Below are 19,710 nucleotides of genomic sequence, written 5' to 3' on the forward strand. Positions count from 1 at the left end.
GTACAGTAAGTTGGTGTATCCAATGTACAGAAAGTTGGTGTATCCAGTGTACAGAAAGTTGGTGTATCCAGTGTACAGAAAGTTGGTGTATCCAGTGTACAGAAAGTTGGTGTATCCAATGTACAGAAAGTTGGTGTATCCAGTGTACAGAAAGTTGATGTATCCAGTGGACAGAAAGTTGGTGTATCCGGTGTACAGAAAGTTGGTGTATCCAGTGGACAGAAAGTTGGTGTATCCAGTGGACAGAAAGTTGGTGTATCTGGTGTACAGAAAGTTGGTGTATCCGGTGTACAGAAAGTTGGTGTATCCAGTGGACAGAAAGTTGGTGTATCCAGTGTACAGAAAGTTGGTGTATCCAGTGGACAGAAAGTTGGTGTATCCAATGTACAGAAAGTTGATGTATCCAGTGGACAGAAAGTTGGTGTATCCAGTGTACAGAAAGTTGATGTATCCAGTGTACAGAAAGTTGGTGTATCCAGTGTACAGAAAGTTGATGTATCCAATGGACAGAAAGTTGGTGTATCCAGTGGACAGAAAGTTGGTGTATCCGGTGCACAGAAAGTTGGTGTATCCAGTGTACAGAAAGTTGGTGTATCCGGTGTACAGAAAGTTGGTGTATCCGGTGTACAGAAAGTTGGTGTATCCAGTGGACAGAAAGTTGGTGTATCTGGGGTACAGAAAGTTGGTGTATCCAGTGTACAGAAAGTTGGTGTATCCGGTGTACAGAAAGTTGGTGTATCCAGTGGACAGAAAGTTGGTGTATTCAGTGTACAGAAAGTTGGTGTATCCGGTGTACAGAAAGTTGGTTTATCCAGTGTACAGAAAGTTGGTGTATCCAATGTACAGAAAGTTGGTGTATCCAGTGTACAGAAAGTTGGTGTATCCAGTGGACAGAAAGTTGGTGTATCCGGTGTACAGAAAGTTGGTGTATCCAGTGTACAGAAAGTTGGTGTATCCAGTGGACAGAAAGTTGGTGTATCCAGTGTACAGAAAGTTGGTGTATCTAGTGGACAGAAAGTTGGTGTATCCAGTGGACAGAAAGTTGGTGTATCCAATGTACAGAAAGTTGGTGTATCCAGTGGACAGAAAGTTTGTGTATCCAGTGTACAGAAAGTTTGTGTATCCAGTGTACAGAAAGTTGGTGTATCCAGTGTACAGAAAGTTGGTGTATCCGGTGTACAGAAAGTTGGTGTATCCGGTGTACAGAAAGTTGGTGTATCCTGTGTACAGAAAGTTGGTGTATCCGGTGTACAGAAAGTTGGTGTATCCGGTGTACAGAAAGTTGGTGTATCCAGTGGACAGAAAGTTGGTGTATCTGGGGTACAGAAAGTTTGTGTATCCAGTGGACAGAAAGTTGGTGTATCCTGTGTACAGAAAGTTGGTGTATCCAGTGGACAGAAAGTTGGTGTATCCAGTGTACAGAAAGTTGGTGTATCCTGTGTACAGAAAGTTGGTGTATCCAGTGGACAGAAAGTTGGTGTTGCCTGTGTACAGAAAGTTGGTGTATCCAGTGGACAGAAAGTTGGTGTATCCTGTGGACAGAAAGTTGGTGTATCCTGTGTACAGAAAGTTGGTGTATCCAGTGGACAGAAAGTTGGTGTATCCAGTGGACAGAAAGTTTGTGTATCCAGTGTACAGAAAGTTGGTGTATCCAGTGGACAGAAAGTTGGTGTACGGTGTACAGAAAGTTGGTGTACGGTGTACAGAAAGTTGGTGTATCCTGTGTACAGAAAGTTGGTGTACGGTGTACAGAAAGTTGGTGTATCCTGTGTACAGAAAGTTGGTGTATCCAGTGTACAGAAAGTTGGTGTATCCAGTGGACAGAAAGTTGGTGTATCCTGTGTACAGAAAGTTGGTGTACGGTGTACAGAAAGTTGGTGTATCCAGTGTACAGAAAGTTGGTGTATCCAGTGTACAGAAAGTTGGTGTATCCAGTGTACAGAAAGTTGGTGTATCCAGTGGACAGAAAGTTGGTGTATCCAGTGGACAGAAAGTTGGTGTATCCAGTGGACAGAAAGTTGGTGTATCCAGTGTACAGAAAGTTGGTGTATCCAGTGGACAGAAATTTGGTGTATCCGGTGTAAAGAAAGAAAAGAGGAGGTGTTAATAAGCTTTGCTTTTTTAAAAAGTATATGATCATTTTTCTACACTTTTTTAATACCAAGGAATCAAAGTTTGTAATAAAAGGTCCATTTAATGTGTGTAGAGCGACATCCGGTATAAATATCGCAAAAGGTGTAACTACCTATGCAGTGCCGAAGACAAGTAAGATTACCTGTGAATTTGACGCAGAAGGCGCGAGATAAAAGCGGGAGTCTGTGTGGGGCTGAACAACGTTAGCCGCAGACTTGCATGGACTGGTCATACAATGTAGAACGTTACATGAATGACTCTGTCTGTCTGTCTGTCTGTCTGTCTGTCTGTCTATCTATCTATCTATCTATCTATCGTCTCTCTCTTTCTCTCTCTACCTCTCTCTCTCTCTCTCTCTCTCTCTTGCTAAGGCATAAACGCACATTAGCAAAGTATCTCAAACGAACATTTCAGGTCAAGGAGGTCAATGAAGTAGAAACTAGACAGTATCGTGACGTTTCACTTTAACAACATGGCGGAGGGAGAACACGATGGATGTCTTTTTTTTTTCCTTACCACAAGCGCTTTCTATTTGGAATCAGTGTCCCACAGTATAAGTCAGCTCTGAATAGACGCCATTGTTATTGTGTCCAAAGATTGCCGCTGGTATGGAGGGTCAATGATAATGAGTAGGGGAGTATGTAGTGTTTAACGTCACGTGATCTTCAAACGATTGCATTCCTCCCCCCCTCCCCCCCCCCCAAAAAAAAAAACTCAACCCCCTCCCCCCAAAAAAGCCTTTTTCCCGCTCTCCCCTTCTTTAACACCCCGTTTTCCTCCATTGAAAACAAGGGAACGTAATAATGAAGGAATAATACCAAGTTATCAAGAGTCCCTAGTGTCCCAATCGTATCAGTTTGAGAACCCATGTGTCTTAACCTCGGTCGGTGAGTGTTACTTGTTGGAGCGGCGTATACTAAAGTTCCATGTGTCCCGATCGTGACAGTTTGAGAACCCATGTGTCTTAACCTCCGTCGGTGAATGAATTGCCAAATTGGGTGTTACTTGTTGGAGCGGCGTATACCAAAGTCCCGTGTGTCCCGATCCTGTCAGTTTGAGAACCCGTGTGTCTTAACCTCCGTCGGTGAGTGAATTGCCACGTTGTGTTACTTGTTGGAGCGGCGTATACCAAAGTGTTTGTTTGTGTTTGACGGGGGGGGGGGGATAAAGGAGGTGGCGTAAGTTACTGAGAAATTGGCGATCTGATTGGTTGAAAGAATGAGATAGTGAGGCGTTAAGAAGAAGAAGAACAAATAGAAAAATCCCAAAAGCATCAAAGAGGACATACAGAAGAGAAAATAGTAAAGGTTTTTGACAGTGTGATCTGGGGGGAAATACAATTTCTAATCTGGAATGTTCGAAAGTTTCTGACTCCGCCATATCCTGCTTAACGACATTTTATTTTAGTTAGGGTGCTATTTACATCTATTTCCGGATTGTTGCGCAAGTCAAAAGTTGAGGAAGATACGCCCATCTACATGTATAAAAAAATCTAGTTAATTTGCTTGTGTCGAAATACTTAGTTTCTGGGTTTCTTTCACTGACCTGAGTAGGAGCACTATGCATCACATATACAGTAGAGCCGAATGTTATATCTGTGTGTTGTTTTTTTTTAAAGTTAAGTTTATCTCGATGGCACTACATCTGCTCTTGCAGTTTTAAATACTCTCCACCCACCACCCCCTCCCCTTTCACTTCTCTCTGAACCTCAGACACCATCTTGACCTGCTACCTTCAAATTGTATAGTGGCAGGAGGCACTAGGGTCAGTCTAACCTTACGTCTCCAGGCACTATCTTTTCACGCGCATACACACAAAAAAATGTCACTCTGACAAACAACGTCTTCTTTCTTACCCACAGTTCTCATATCTTCCGTCTATTTCATTTGAAGAAAAGAAGTTCTGTCAAGTTTTGTCTGTTTGTTTATTTTTGTTGGTCTGTTTGGTAGGGTGTGGGACTTTGTTATTTCAATGGGAATTTATATCAATTATAAAAAAATATATATTTTAAGCTTAAATTTTTGTTGAGAGAAATTAATGATTTAAAAAGAGGTTATAAGTATATTATCTTATTATACAGGGACGTAGTTTTAACAAGTAGACGCTAACGTCTAACGTTATACAGCTGCTTGGTCTAATTGAGACATTTGTGGGATTCGGTCAAATAAATGAAATGGAAAATGAATAGTTCTCAATATTTTCCTCTTATTAGCTTACAACATCTTCATAGATGGGAAAAAAATTAATAGCAAGTTGGCCACACAGTGAAACTCCAGTTAGCAAATTATAATCGTCTTAAAATGAAATTTGCCTTTTTGAACACGCTTGCAGTGGGCACACGACTCAAATGTTTCATTGTACTTAGAATACGCATCAGACTACTTCTGTGGGTATTCACGCACACGACTCAGAATGTTTCATTGTATTTAGAATACGCTTCAGACTACTTCTGTGGGTATTCCCGCACTCGACTCAAATGTTTCATTGTATTTAGAAAACTCTTCAGACTACTTCTGTGGGTATTTCCGCACACGACTCAAATGTTTCATTGTACTTAGAATACGCTTCAGACTACTTCTGTGGGTATTAACGCACTCGACTCAAATGTTTCTTTGTATTCAGTCAAAAGTTTTACATTTAAAAAAGTCGTTCATGTACATTTTATGCACCGTCTTATGTAGAAATTAGAATTACAACTAATATATAGAATGAATTCTCTCCTGACTTGATCTATCTCTATTGCTCTCGCTCTCTTTCCTGAATTCTCTCTTGCACCTTCTCTCGTTTTCTCTCTCTTTTTCTCTCTCCATTACCAACACACGTTTTTAATCTTCCTGTTTTAAGAATCGTTACGTATTCATCACGTGCTTTTATATACAAAAAGAATTAGAATAAATATTATTTTACTTCACATTCTGGCCTAACTGTGGACATTTAACCACCTTGAACTTGGACTCGCTAATTACATTTTTTAGCAGACGAAAATTGTGTTTTCTGCTTAATATTAGTCACGTGATTATGAAATACCGGTATACCATGAATTATTGATGGGATTGTTGTTTTTTATCTTTGCTATGGAAAATTTACATTTGATCTGTAACGAGATCAATAATGTCCCATTGTTAATTATTGCACGAACCTGCATCTATCTGTGCATAATTAAAAATAAAAAACAATATTCTTAGAGTATCCTAGAGTGAAACAGAAAGTCCGATGAGTTACATTTTGAAATCCGCGTGACTTCATTAGTGCCTCGTAAAACGTGAAATAAATCAATAAAAAACTTTATGATACACTAATTCATGTTGATATTTGTATAAATATATAAACTGTGTGTACATTCAAAGATGGTAGCCATAAAAAATAGAAATGTTATGTATATAATAATAATAATAATAATAATCAACCGAGGGGAAAATAACAACTGACCTCACAAATACCTTTAAGGCCCTTAACATTCCAAGAAAGATTCTCGTTGCCTGTCAGAGGGCAGTACTGCTGCCGACCTGCCACATCACCAGAAAAAATACGATGAATTTTGTTTCCCTTTAACGAAACTCGACCCTGTCTGCGCCAGAGAATATCGTTTTCTAACATAACGATAATAATAATACTAATAATAACAATCATTCATAATCATAAATAAAAATCTACTTTTGGAGGCAACTCGACTAAACCATTATATTCTTTGGTTTTGTTTCTGATGTTCCTTTAGATCAGCGGTTCTCAACCTTTTAAGCTCGGCGATCCATTTTTAGAATTCCCGACTCTGCCGCGACCCCCCCCCTCCCCACACACACAGCAAAAGAAGAATAGACAAAAAACAATCCATATTTTCGATGGTCTTAGGCGACCCCTGGCAAATCGACCCACACCTCTGCTTTAGATGGTGATGATGCTGATGATAGTGGTGATAATGATAATGGTACTAATTTTGTTGATGATGTTGGTGAGGGTGGATGATATTAATGATGAATGCAATGATGATAATGGTGATGATGATGATCATGGGGATGATGATAATGGAGATGATGTTGTTAATAATGGTGATGATGTTGATGACGACGATAATAGTTTATATACAAATTATTTTAGGACAGTTTGGTTTTAAATCATCTTGAACAAATGAAACACTATAAACAACAACCCGCTTTAAAAAAACACCCATTTTGAACACCAGCCCACTTTAAACACCACCCCATTTTAAACATCAGCCGATTTTAAACACCAGCCCACTTTAAACACCATCCCATTTTAATCACCAGCCCATTTTAAACACCAGCCCATTTTGAACACCAGCCCACTTTAAACACCAGCCCACTTCGAACACCAGCCCAATTTGCCCGAAGTTAATATCGTATAGCATGAAGACGTTCACAAAAAAAGGGGGTTATGAAATAAAACACCCAACATACAACAGCAGTGCCCCCCTCCCCTAGATCAGCAGCCCACCCTCGGGTTAGCTGGATGGTGTCAGAATCCTTGTTGTTCACTAGTCATCAGGACCTATAATTGCTGGTAGTTACCCTCATAATGGTACGTTAGCGATGTTCTCGTGAGAAGTAATACTCGAGTCGGGGTGTGAGTGAATGTGTTCTAAAACTTCTGATATGTGTGTGTGTGTGTATTTGAGGAGAGGGGAGGAGGGCGCCTTAAAGAGGAGCAAGGGTGATCGCTCTAAGATACCAAAACTCTGACCTAACAGCAGCACAGGTACTTGGTGGAAGCTATAAATAGACTCCAGGTACTATTAATATTATTGGCCGATTGCAGACATTTGATGAACATGTACGAAGTTAAAACACAAGATGTATCCCCCCCCCCCCGAAATCAAAGCGTGACCTACGAAGGTCGTGATCAATGTCGATGATAACCTTGTTTTTATATGTGTGCATGTTGATCTAGATGTTTAGAGCTATTTGGACGTGAAAGGTTCAGTCAGAGGCTTCTAAGATTTCTTGGAAGGCTCAATCAGAGGCTTCTAGGGAGGTCCAGTTGGAGGCTTCTAGGGAGGCCCAGTTGGAGGCTTCTTGGAAGGCACAATCATAGGCTTCTAGGGAGGGCCAGTTGAAGGCTTCTATTGTAGCCCAGTTGGAGGCTACTTGGAAGGCCTAATCGGAGGCTTCTAGGGAGGTCCAGTTGGAGGCTTCTTGTTCAGATCAGAGGCTTTTAGGGAAGTTCAGTTGGAGGCTTCTAGGGAGGCTAAATCGGAGGCTTTTGGGGAGGTCTAGTTGGAGGGTTCTAGGGAGGCTCAGTTGCCTCCTTATCAGCCCCACCGTCTGTGAAATCTAGGCCAGTTCCAGAAATCGAGCACTTTGAATGTACCTTCCAACTAGTCTTTGAGTGGCTGATATTTTGGTGCCCAATAGCCCTGCGTTACTAATAATTAGGTCGGTGCAACAGCAGGGCGCTTCTGTCATGGAGAGAATGTAACTTAGGTCAAAGTTTAACTTGATCCGAAAATAGATATGGGAGAAAAAAAGTTTACAATTACCAGGCAGACAGACAGACAGAGTGAGTTGATATATACAAAGGGAAGAGCTTGGTCAACTTGAAACTTTGCACAATTATTTATTGGGGAATTAATCCATCAGTATTCACAGATACAGCTAAATATGTAATATTGCGTCCCCATGAATAATTAAACAGCTCTCTCCAATAAACTTATTCTTTGGATCAAGTTGAAACTTTAAACTACTATTTATAGAACCTAACAAAACATTAATCAAATAAAAAATTAACCAATTAGTCAATTAATTATTGGTAATTGACTATTTTGTTTGATATCGAATATGGGAAAATAACTTCTACCTTATTTTGAGACATAGTTGTAAGTGTGGAGTTCTTTCCCTTAGATAATTTTTATACATTTTTTTTAAAATGGTATTTCAGCAATAGATAAAAGTCTTTAATACTTTTTATTCAAATTTGTTTTCAAAATTTTTAAAATAAAAAAAAATCTGAAAAAAAAATGTGTTTAAAGGAAACGGTGGCTAAATGAAGATTTTCAAAGTCCAGAAATATCCTCCAATAAGTCCTAGTGTCCGATAACCCAGAGCTCTGTGATGACCATCTTCATTCACTGCAACAAAAAAAAAGAAAAGCTATATACACATTTGTTGTGGCAATAGAAGACGTGAGACATTTAATGATAGCATGTGAAACAAAAGCCTCATAATACCATCTTTGTTCTTGCACCTCGTGACCTCCCCTCAAAGGTTCCCGTTATAAACTTTCTATTGCTATTTCCAGAACTTTCTTGTCTAGAGACACGCAGTTTTCATGCAATGACCGAAGCTTGCGATAGTGAGCGCCAGTAAATTTCAGGCATTGTGATTAGCAGTGGCGTCACAAGAGAGGGATCACAGGGGCGTATACAGTTTTTCGTATACATGTTGGCTTGAGATATATATAACCTTTAGAGATTATTCCACAACGATATCAACATCACACCAATATTGGCAGTACCGTGAATACGAACATCACATATCAGTACCGTGACAGTGTCAACACCGAATTCGTTTCAACAAAAAGATACAATCATTTCAATGGACAATTTATATAACACTTTAATAAAACAACGACATTTCATGAGTATCTGTGTTCATCATTAATGGAAGACATAAGCTTCTACTTGTAGTTCATGTGCCGTTAGTCTTGGGATGATCAGCCCGATAGCACAAATGAGGCTTTCACCCAAGTCTACCAGACGTGACATCACTCTTTGTCCTTCCGTCTGTCCGTTCATCGACTGTCTTAGAGTAATCCAGATGTATTCCTTAATCGTGTGTGTGTGTCTAGAGTACTCCAGATCTATACCTTAATCTAATGTGTGTCTGTGTGTCTAGAGTACTCGATCTATACCTTAATCTTGTGTGTGTCAAAAGTACTCCAGGTCTAAATCTTGTGTGTGTCCATGATTTCACAAATTGAACGAACACAGTGTATCCACGAAACTACACAGACCGGAGGATAGATGAGTCCAGTCAGTGCCAGGAGCATTGATGGACAATCTGCAAGTCTGGCACCACCTGCGTCACTAGCTACTCACCATTTGCACGCATAAAAAAGTGACATCAGCGGTTCTCATAATGTTGGGCATGTACCATGTACATTTGTTTTCTCTGGTTGGTCGCCATTGACTTTAAACGCTTTGATGTTAATACCTTAATTGAAAAGATCATTGAATTTCGGCTATCAATATAGAATCAAGTGTTTAACTTACTTTAAAATTGATAATGCAAATTTTCTCTATTCCGGGAGATGTCGTGGGAGTGTGTGGCTGACGATCTGAAGCTAAGTGTGGTGGTTGATAAAATGTGAGAGGGCTTTTTACTCAATCGATTTATCATTTGGTTGATCTCGTAGAGTCTAGTGGCAGACCAGTCAAACTGGACTTAAAAAAAACCAGCAACGTATTTATGACCAAACTATGAATAAAAATCGTCGAGGAAAATTAACCGTCGCCGTTTTCATTGTGAAAGGTGCTTTGTTGTTCTAGGCACAATGTAAGTAAACAGAAGGTTACATTTTCTTATTTTTTCCGTCCAGCCCAAGTGGAAGAATTAGTGATGAATGGTGAATGAATCAGCCAGCTGAAGCTTTTGCATAGATATATTTTAGATTGAGATACTTACATTTATTACAAGTATCTCATCTCATGTACTTTTGTGAGCCCTAAAAATCTTAGGTCTATTTTTTTTTTTGGTTTAACAATTTACGTAGTGTAGATACATTTTAAAAATAAATAAATGAATCAAATAATAAAAAGTGTGTACATATATATAAGATATTGAAAAGAACATATGTCATATAGTTTCCACACGGATATTTGGTCTTAATGTGTAACCGGTTTTTCTAGTCGGACACATTATAAACAGAAGGATACCATAAAAATACTTGGCCCAAGGGGGAGTAATTAATGTAGGGAAAACATTTTTTTGTCTGCGTAACTTGATAACAAATAATTATAATACTTCTTTTTTCTTCTTCTTTGTCATTGTCGTAAAAATTGGGTTAATGACTCTTGGAACTCAAGGACCATGGACCTCTCCATCAGCCTGCTGAACAAATGTTCTGTCTAGAAAGGATCCATGCAGATGTATGTTTCTTGCAATCCTGTTACCGATGGCTCGTGTCCCAAGACGTTCGGGTTAGAGGCGAGGCCGAAGGCCGAACGCACCCCGAAAATTTCCCAATATTCATTCTCTGTACCACATCAGGCTTGCGGATGTCTGCCACAAAACGGACCCTTGACAAACGATGTTTGGATAGTGACGTCGTTGTTGGAGGTCATTTAAATCCCCCGCCAGTGAAATGAACAATGTCCTTAGGCACACAACCAGGTTTCTGTTTTGCTTCCATATTGACCTAATCGTCTCCAGTAACGACCGTTTCCACCAGGGTGTCACGTTGAGGCTGTAAAGAATTGCCAGGGAAAAAAGGATAATTGTAAGTAACGACTTATCGACAGATGATGTAAAGACCTTCTATTACTATGGTCGACAGCTTACGAGAGTGTCCAGCACAATGACCTAACTTAAATGTTTCTCCAACTTATGTCAGGTACAGGTGTTTAGTGTTCACCTAGATTCGAATACTGGAATCGTCGGTTCAAACGAGAATCGCGTTAACACTAGAGCACCATAGCCCGTGTATGTCAAATAGACTTCTTCAAATAAAAACAAAATTAATGGTTGGCTACTAATGTGTCTGATACGTTACTTCCAAAAAATAGCTACGTGGATCTTTGCATATATGCAAAATATCGATACAGAGATACCTTCAGTGTTTCTTATCAGGGCCGGATTTAAGTAAGTGAAGGCCCAGGGCATGGATTTTTGTGGATGTCACTACATTTCTTTGAAGCTTTGATAAAAATCCACTTATTAATAAAAAATACTTACATCTAAAAGCATGCCATATTTTAGAAATAAATAAAGAGTACTTCTCAATTCAATATATTTTTCCCCCTTAAAAATATTTAACATGTATATTTTAATTAAAAAAAAATAAGTTTAGGTTTATGGAGGGAAACTCCGCGGGTTGACGCACTGCCACTAATATTTTAAACACGCTACGACACTTTTAACTATTTCAATCGAAAGTATTGTCTGTAAAATTGAGAAAAAAAATGTTCATGAAAAATACAAAAATAAAAAAGCACCTAAAAGTTACAGGCCTTAGAATTTCAGAGATATATATATATTTTTTAAATCTCTTTTGTGGATGCCCTTCCTAGTGGAGGCCCCTGGGAAGTAGCCTTCCTTCTTTTCTATGAATCCGGCCATGTTTCTTAATATGGAAAAGAAATGATTAAAAAAAACTAAACAATCGTTATCAAGAAACCAGAGGCTTTTGAGAGAATATACTACAGCAGATCTCTGGGTATAAAATAGACAATAGATAATGGCTTGTGATCGACTTTCTAAAGCTTGGTTGTGCTCATTTGTACAGCGTGCCCAAGAAATAATTCGAAGTCCAATGGATAATAATAAATAGGTTCCCATTTCAGACCATGCGGATCAGTAAAACACGAGGGTGTCATGCGGCCAGTACAACGATAAACCAACTTCACATTTCCCCACCTAATTTCAGGTACCCATAAGAGCTAACAACAGGATTCAAACCCGAGACATTCCGTTTCGGAAGCCAAGCGCTTTACAGCTTCGCCACCGCGCCTCCTAGTGATAATCATGGTTAATGATTATGGTCATGCCAAAGACACACATTTGACTACACTAGCCCTAGAAAGCTTGATGTCTAAATTGGGCCAAATTAGAGCGAAGAATAGTACTGTTACGTATTTCTGAATTTTCTGGCTAGATGTATTAGTTGGCACACAAATAAAAACACAGCAAAGAACTTGACGACTAAACTTTCAGTTTCATATAACTTTAATGACTATTAACTCTAACAATTCGTTACTGTAACATGTAGCGTAGAAGACTGTACAATATCTGTCAGTTTACAGTTAGCTATACTTCGTTGCAATTCATCTCTTCTCAACTTTCCTCGAGCCGTATTCCACAGAACAGACCAACGACACACTTCCCAGTGTCGCTCCAGGTCTCCCAAAGCTGAACCAAGTCGTACTCAAGTCTACCGAATCAGAGCCGCACACGTCTTACATCGACTGTATCGACTGTAACGGCTCAAGTCCACTGTAGTTCGCTGTATAGACTTTAACGACAGTAGTCCACTCCAGTTAACTCTACCCTAGTTAACTTGCATCGAGTCGTACACATTTCTCTTCCACAGAGCCGCACACGTCTTACATAGTCTGTATCGACTGTAACGGCTCACTCACGACTCCATACGACTCCATACGACTGACTTTCACATTAACTTTCTGGCTTATATAGAGTCCCTAATCGCTTCTTCAAAATATGCACAAACACTCCTAGTATCCTCTGGAATAACATGTCAGGAAACGTCACATCCTGTCTTTATTTATACACGTAGATTCCAGAAAACATCGGCTGCAGTGTCATCAAGTCGGGGTCACACGTAGTGACCTTTATCTGTCACTGTTCATTAGTAACTGTCCCCCTACTTAGATCTGTTCGTCCCCTGGAACAACACGTGTGGACACGTCACATCCTGTCTTTGTTTATACATGTAGATTCCAGGGAACACTAGCTGCTGTGTCATCTCGCCGGGGTCATACGTTGACCTCTACCTATCACTGTTCATTTGTAACAGTACCAACAGTTGGATCAGTTTTCTCAACATCGAGAAACAAATGGTCAGGGCCTAAATACGAAAGAATTCTAAAGCTTGGGAAGAACAAGTGGACCTACGGAACAGGGCCGGCCTTAGGGCATTGGAGGCCCTAGGCAAAGCTAATATAGAAGTGAAAAAGGTATCCCCAACCCCAAATTAAAAAGAAATACACAAAATTAATACCGAAAAATACGCAATGAATTATAAACATGTATCTATATTTAAATCAACACATAAGTTAAACTCGTATATCGCCTACAGCACTAATAGGTTTCATTGATGATTCATGATCACGAGACTAGAAATAACTTTTCGACACTTGACCAAAAGGAAGAAACATTTGTCTTCTAACATCTGTAGTCTAACAAGTAGATCTTAAATCTAAACATTCGTCAGTAAACTTAGTAGTCATATAGCGCCCTAGAGTTTTGGTATTTTTGAGATTTAATCCATGTTTCACAATTTTTTCTCTAAAAATATTTATTTGAGTCCTGTGCGAGGCGCCTACCAATCGGCCTATGACTAAGGCAGGTCCTGTACGGAAAAATATGTGTTGAAATGTAACCAAAACCAATGAGGGAAGCCAACAGTGTCTCCAAGTTTAGACTAATTGCCACAATAAGAAAGCCGTGTCTCGTCTTTTAGACTAACTGCCATGTGAAGGAAGTCAATACTGTCTGGTCTTTTAGACTAATCACCATAGGAAGGAAGACAAAAGTGTCTCGTCATTTAGAATAACCGCCACATGAGAAATCGAGAAGCGTCTTAAATGCTTTAAACTTTAGACTTACCGCTAATGGAAGGAATCTAGCAGTGTCTTAAATGCTCGAAACATTTAGTCTAACCGCCACAGGAAGAGAAGCACCGGTGAGTCGTCATTGTTCTAACCACCATAGGAATGAAGCCAAAAGTGTCTCGTCATTTAGACTAACCACCATAGAAAGGAGACCAATAGTGTCTCGTCATTTAGACTAACCACCATAGAAAGGAAGCTATCAGTGTCTTGTCATTTAGAATAACCACCATTGAAAGGAAGCCAACAGTATCTCGTCATTTAGACTAACCACCATAGAAAGGAAGCCAAAAGTGTCTCGTCATTTAGACTAACCACCATTGAAAGGAGGCCAACAGTATCTCGTCATTTAGACTAACCACCAATGAAAGGAAGCCAACAGTATCTCGTCATTTAGACTAACCACCATAGAAAGGAAGCTAAAAGTGTCTCGTCATTTAGACTAATCACCATAGAAAGGAAGCTAAAAGTGTCTCGTCATTTAGACTAACCACCATTGAAAGGAGGCCAACAGTATCTCGTCATTTAGACTAACCACCATTGAAAGGAAGCCAACATTATCTTGTCATTTAGACTAACCGCCATAGAAAGGAAGCCAACAGTGTCTCGTCATTTAGACTAACCACCATAGAAAGGAAGCTATCAGTGTCTTGCCATTTAGAATAACCACCATTGAAAGGAAGCCAACAGTATCTCGTCATTTAGACTAACCACCATAGAAAGGAAGCCAAAAGTGTCTCGTCATTTAGACTAACCACCATTGAAAGGAGGCCAACAGTATCTCGTCATTTAGACTAAACCACCAATGAAAGGAAGCCAACAGTATCTCGTCATTTAGACTAACCACCATAGAAAGGAAGCTAAAAGTGTCTCGTCATTTAGACTAATCACCATAGAAAGGAAGCTAAAAGTGTCTCGTCATTTAGACTAACCACCATTGAAAGGAGGCCAACAGTATCTCGTCATTTAGACTAACCACCATTGAAAGGAAGCCAACATTATCTTGTCATTTAGACTAACCGCCATAGAAAGGAAGCCAACAGTGTCTCGTCATTTAGACTAACCACCATAGAAAGGAAGCCAACAGTGTCTCGTCATTTAAATTAACCGCCATATGAATGAGGCCCGTAACATATCTTTATTTAGACTTTAGACTAACCGCCAAAGGAAGCAAGCTAAAAGTGTCTCGACATTTAGATTTACCGCCTCTTATAGGAAACCGCAAGAAATCTTATCCATCAAAGTGATAATATTCTAATTGATTTCCCCCCCCCCCCATTTAATATGTAGATCTGGTTCTCAGTAACAATAAACAATTCTTTTGGTAAAGAATTAACATTAACCCAATGTATTCAGACCTTTCACAAGCAAATATATATATTTAGACTACAGAGGATGCAGTCTTTTTGCCCAGTGGCTAACGAGGGTATTGTCTAGTGAGGACAATTTATCTACAGCTTGCCCTTTTTTTTTTTAAAAGGCAATGTACTTATGTTATTATTATTATTATCATTATTATTACCATTGTTGATCCCTGGACATACTGTATTTCAAAACTTAAATACTCGCCTTCAATTAAAATTAAACTCAATGGCTGTATCACTGAATTTAACTCGGCTCACGAACAACAGAATATGGACATGGAATCAAAGATGGACTCTATAAAAAAAAGATTTTCAAAAGTAAGAAAGTCCCGGATACACAAATTTAAATGTTTTAATTACATAAGCTGTTGTTTTTTTTTAAAGTTCTATAACTTCATAGTCATAGTGCCCATTGAGTCAGAGTGGAGTTTTTCTTTCTTCCAAGAGTCCCACCCCGCCTGGTACATTTCAAGTAATTCAACATTTTCCCCCGCCGGTTATCCAAAATGATTGAAACTGAATTCCTTTATTTTAATTTGTGTGTGCGTGTGTGCTAGGGGGGGGGTGTTACCGTCTTCCCTAAAACATCTTCGCACCCTATCTCTGCCTCCAACACGCACCCCCTCTCGCACCGGTCTTGCCCTCGCGCGCCCCCCTCCATGTCTTCCAAACATCCGTAAAGTCTCATCCTAACCTCAAGAAAGAAACCCAAGAGAAAAAAAAATATATGCGTGTGTGTGTGTATCTTGGAGGGAAAGGGCCACAAACCTGCATGAAATAAACAGTCGAAGTGATCTTCCCCTCTCCCCCCAAATTTTCTTTATCTTTTATTTTCTAGCCCCGCCCCCCTGTACATCCAACCCGCCGTACGACCCCCACGCAACAACACCGCAACATAAAAAAAAAAAAGAAGAGTGCACTCTTCCTTCATGCAATAGTGAGGAGCAGATGATTACGCAGTAAAGGAAAAGAGGGGCAGGGGTGGAGAGAAAGAGAGAGAGAGGGAGAAAAAAAGGGGGGCAAGATGTGTGCAGTTAGTAGACAAATGCACCACTGCACTATTTCCTAGCAGACGACGCGTTAGTGTTTCCTCTCCGCCCCCCCCCCTTTTTTTTAAAGTTCCCATCATTTCTTTTTTTAAACTTTTTTTGTTTTGGAGGTAGTTTTCTTTTTGTATTCTTATAACTTCGGCGTTTCTTCTGTAATTTCTTTCTTTCTTTCTTCTTTCCAAGCGGGACTTATTGCAGTGTGTATTCTCTCTTTTTTTTTCTTCTTCTACACCTCCCCCCCCCTCTTCCTTGACTTGTACGCAACTTTCTGCATTACTTTTGTTATAAAAGTTTTAGTGCCTGTGAGTCCTTGAGTGTGTGTGTGTTCTCGCCGTGTTGGTTTATGGGACTTTTTTTTTTTCTTCTTCTTCTCCCCTTCCCCTTATTACAAAAGGACACTGTCTGAAGAGGTGATATTTTGACGCGCTCAAAAAAAAAATTGTCTAGCAGACGACTTAGATGTTTTAGTCTATTTGAACTCAAAGCTATAGATCGAGAGTATTCTAGAGTGTAGATCTAATTTCTTTATGTTTTATTGTTGTGACTTTAAAGGAACTGGGTTATATAGATCTACGGAAAGGAGACAATCCAGGTAAGTTTTATTTTTTAAAATAAAAGATCTAGATTTAAATATAGACATAGATTTAGGTTTTATTTGTAATCAATTAATGAAACTGGCGCGATGCTAAGCCTTAGCCTAGCTTTGTCATTCTATTTTTCTCAGAGAGTGAGTTACACAACTGGGTATAGTCTACTAGTATAGATATATTCTAGATCTATCTATCTAGATAAGGAGTCTAGAACTAGATTTCTATATTCTACTATTTTTAGATCTATAGGCTATAGATCTAGTCTAGATCTAGATCTACTTCAACGTAGGACAGACCTCTAGATCTGTCTTTAACAATAATTAAGATCTAGAGTCTAGATCTAGATTGGAGCGTGTAGATTTTGTGTATGCGTTGTTTGCATTTGATATAGAGTCTAGAACTAGACTATATCTAGAGCTATATTCAGTTTCTAGATCTAGTTTTTAGATCCATGAAATAATAATTCATGAATAAGGTCTAGATCTAGATATGATCAAATCTAGTTCTAGATATCATATTGATTGAATTAAAATCAAAACAGGTTTCAATAGTCCACATCTAGATTAGAGGCATAGAACTAGATCTATCTAGATCTAGATGTTATAGATCTAGTGTCTGTCTAAACATACACATCTAGATCGTTTTGTTGAATGAGGTCCATTAGTCTAGTCTTAGGCCTACTATTATTTGTAAAGATCGATATCTAGTTCAAAACGGATTATTAATTGTATAACCTACATTTAGTCACGCTTTTTAAAGAGCCATACCGCTGCCATATCATAATTACATTTGAATAATATTCGTTGACTTCAAAATAATAGTCTTCACTATTAGATCTATTGCTACATCTAGACTCTAGATCTAAATCTAGAACCTGTAAACTACTGTAAAGTCTATTCTAAATTTAGATCTAGATCTACTTTGGCCTAGATTTGATTGTCTCACAAATAACATCTCTAATATATATGTCAGTGCATTAAGTTGTAGATTTATTTTGAGTAAAGGTCTAGATCAGGGGTCGGCAACCTTACTTAAATTTCAACGTTTTTAAATATTGTTACAAATGAACAGTGATAGGTAGAGGTCAACGTATGACCCCGGCGAGATGACACAGCAGCTAGTGTTCCCTGGAATCTACATGTATAAACAAAGACAGGATGTGACGTGTCCACACGTGTTGTTCCAGGGGACGAACAGATCTAAGTAGGGGGACAGTTACTAATGAACAGTGACAGATAAAGGTCACTACGTGTGACCCCGACTTGATGACACTGCAGCCGATGTTTTCTGGAATCTACGTGTATAAATAAAGACAGGATGTGACGTTTCCTGACATGTTATTCCAGAGGATACTAGGAGTGTTTGTGCATATTTTGAAGAAGCGATTAGGGACTCTATATAAGCCAGAAAGTTAATGTGAAAGTCAGTCGTATGGAGTCGTATGGAGTCGTGAGTGAGCCGTTACAGTCGATACAGACTATGTAAGACGTGTGCGGCTCTGTGGAAGAGAAATGTGTACGACTCGGTGCAAGTTAACTAGGGTAGAGTTAACTGGAGTGGACTACTGTCGTTAAAGTCTATACAGCGAACTACAGTGGACTTGAGCCGTTACAGTCGATACAGTCGATGTAAGACGTGTGCGGCTCTGATTCGGTAGACTTGAGTACGACTTGGTTCAGCTTTGGGAGACCTGGAGCGACACTGGGAAGTGTGTCGTTGGTCTGTTCTGTGGAATACGGCTCGAGGAAAGTTGAGAAGAGATGAATTGCAACGAAGTATAGCTAACTGTAAACTGACAGATATTGTACAGTCTTCTACGCTACATGTTACAGTAACGAATTGTTAGAGTTAATAGTCATTAAAGTTATATGAAACTGAAAGTTTAGTCGTCAAGTTCTTTGCTGTGTTTTTATTTGTGTGCCAACTAATACATCTAGCCAGAAAATTCAGAAATACGTAACAATTGGTGTCAGAAGTGGGATCTTTCTGGCTAGAATGTATTCCACAAAACTTCTTAATGAACTTGACATGAAAGAACTTAGACAAGAGCTTCGAGAAAGAGGTCTACATCTTAACGGAAATAAGGAAACGCTAATAGCACGTCTAAGACAAGCCCTGTTGGAGGAAGATGAGAATCCGAACACTTGCCAATTTGAAATCAAACCTAATACGATGGAGCTCCTGAGAACTTTGCAATACAAAATGAGCTCGGTGAATGAGAGCATTAAGGAGATAGAATCAGAAATCAACACTCGATTTTCTTCATTTAACCATTTGATCAAAGCCATGAATGAGAATGAACAAATAGCTACCACGCCCAACAAGACAGAAGAACAAATAAAAGATCAAACGAGAATCATGATGAACGAGCTACTGAACACTCAGCAGTATCAGATTGAGTCGACAGATGAAAGAGCTATACCATTGATGAACATCGAACGATTGTCCAACCAAGAATGTGGCGATACAGACAATTACGATAGGGATGCTGGTGATGGCTGTGCTGTCTGTGACTGTGATAGTAAACCAAACGAATGTGGCTCACAAGAAATGAAAAGAGACGGTAGCTGTTACTATTTCAACGAAAAGCAGAATGAGACTGCTGAAGAAACAATAGAAGAGACCTATAGTTTGACCGAAGCTTTAGCTACAGATATACCTGATATGAGTACCTCAACCAGCCAAACAGATCAAGACAACGTTGGGTCTGCGTCCAAGCCTGTTGTTGTGGGCCTTAAAGACTTCTGTCTTCTATCTGCCAGTGTCTACGAGAGGAACTCGAAGCTTGATTACTGCAACAATGCGTTTGACAAGAACTGTACGTACGTAGCTTTACAAGAAGACTGTGAATGCCAAGAAATACACCAGCAAGGTCTGGACTTAACAGAAGCTTGTCCAGCTGTCAAGATCAGCGCGAGAAGTCCTGGTCAAAGTCAAGGAAACACAATAGAATCTGATGCTGAAGTTGATGGACCTTTGCACGTTGAATGTTATCAACCTGCCCCACAGGCGAGTGCTCCAGACTCGGATGAAGGTGATGACGTGTTTGACACCTT

General features: G+C 39.4%; 1 protein-coding gene across 2 annotated transcripts in view; it reads left to right on the forward strand.

The window, feature by feature from the left end:
- Nucleotides 1–16,381: 16,381 nt before the first annotated feature.
- LOC106076382 (uncharacterized) overlaps nucleotides 16,382–19,710 on the forward strand; it is a 275,905-nt gene continuing 272,576 nt past the window's right edge. For both annotated transcript variants that reach the window (XM_056017279.1, XM_056017282.1), the window contains exon 1: nucleotides 16,382–16,656. The gene's annotated coding sequence lies outside the window, so the exon portion shown is untranslated. The remainder of the gene's footprint in view (nucleotides 16,657–19,710) is intronic.

The sequence above is a fragment of the Biomphalaria glabrata genome, chromosome 18 (assembly GCF_947242115.1).
Source record: "Biomphalaria glabrata chromosome 18, xgBioGlab47.1, whole genome shotgun sequence".
In the NCBI taxonomy this organism is placed as follows: domain Eukaryota; kingdom Metazoa; phylum Mollusca; class Gastropoda; family Planorbidae; genus Biomphalaria; species Biomphalaria glabrata.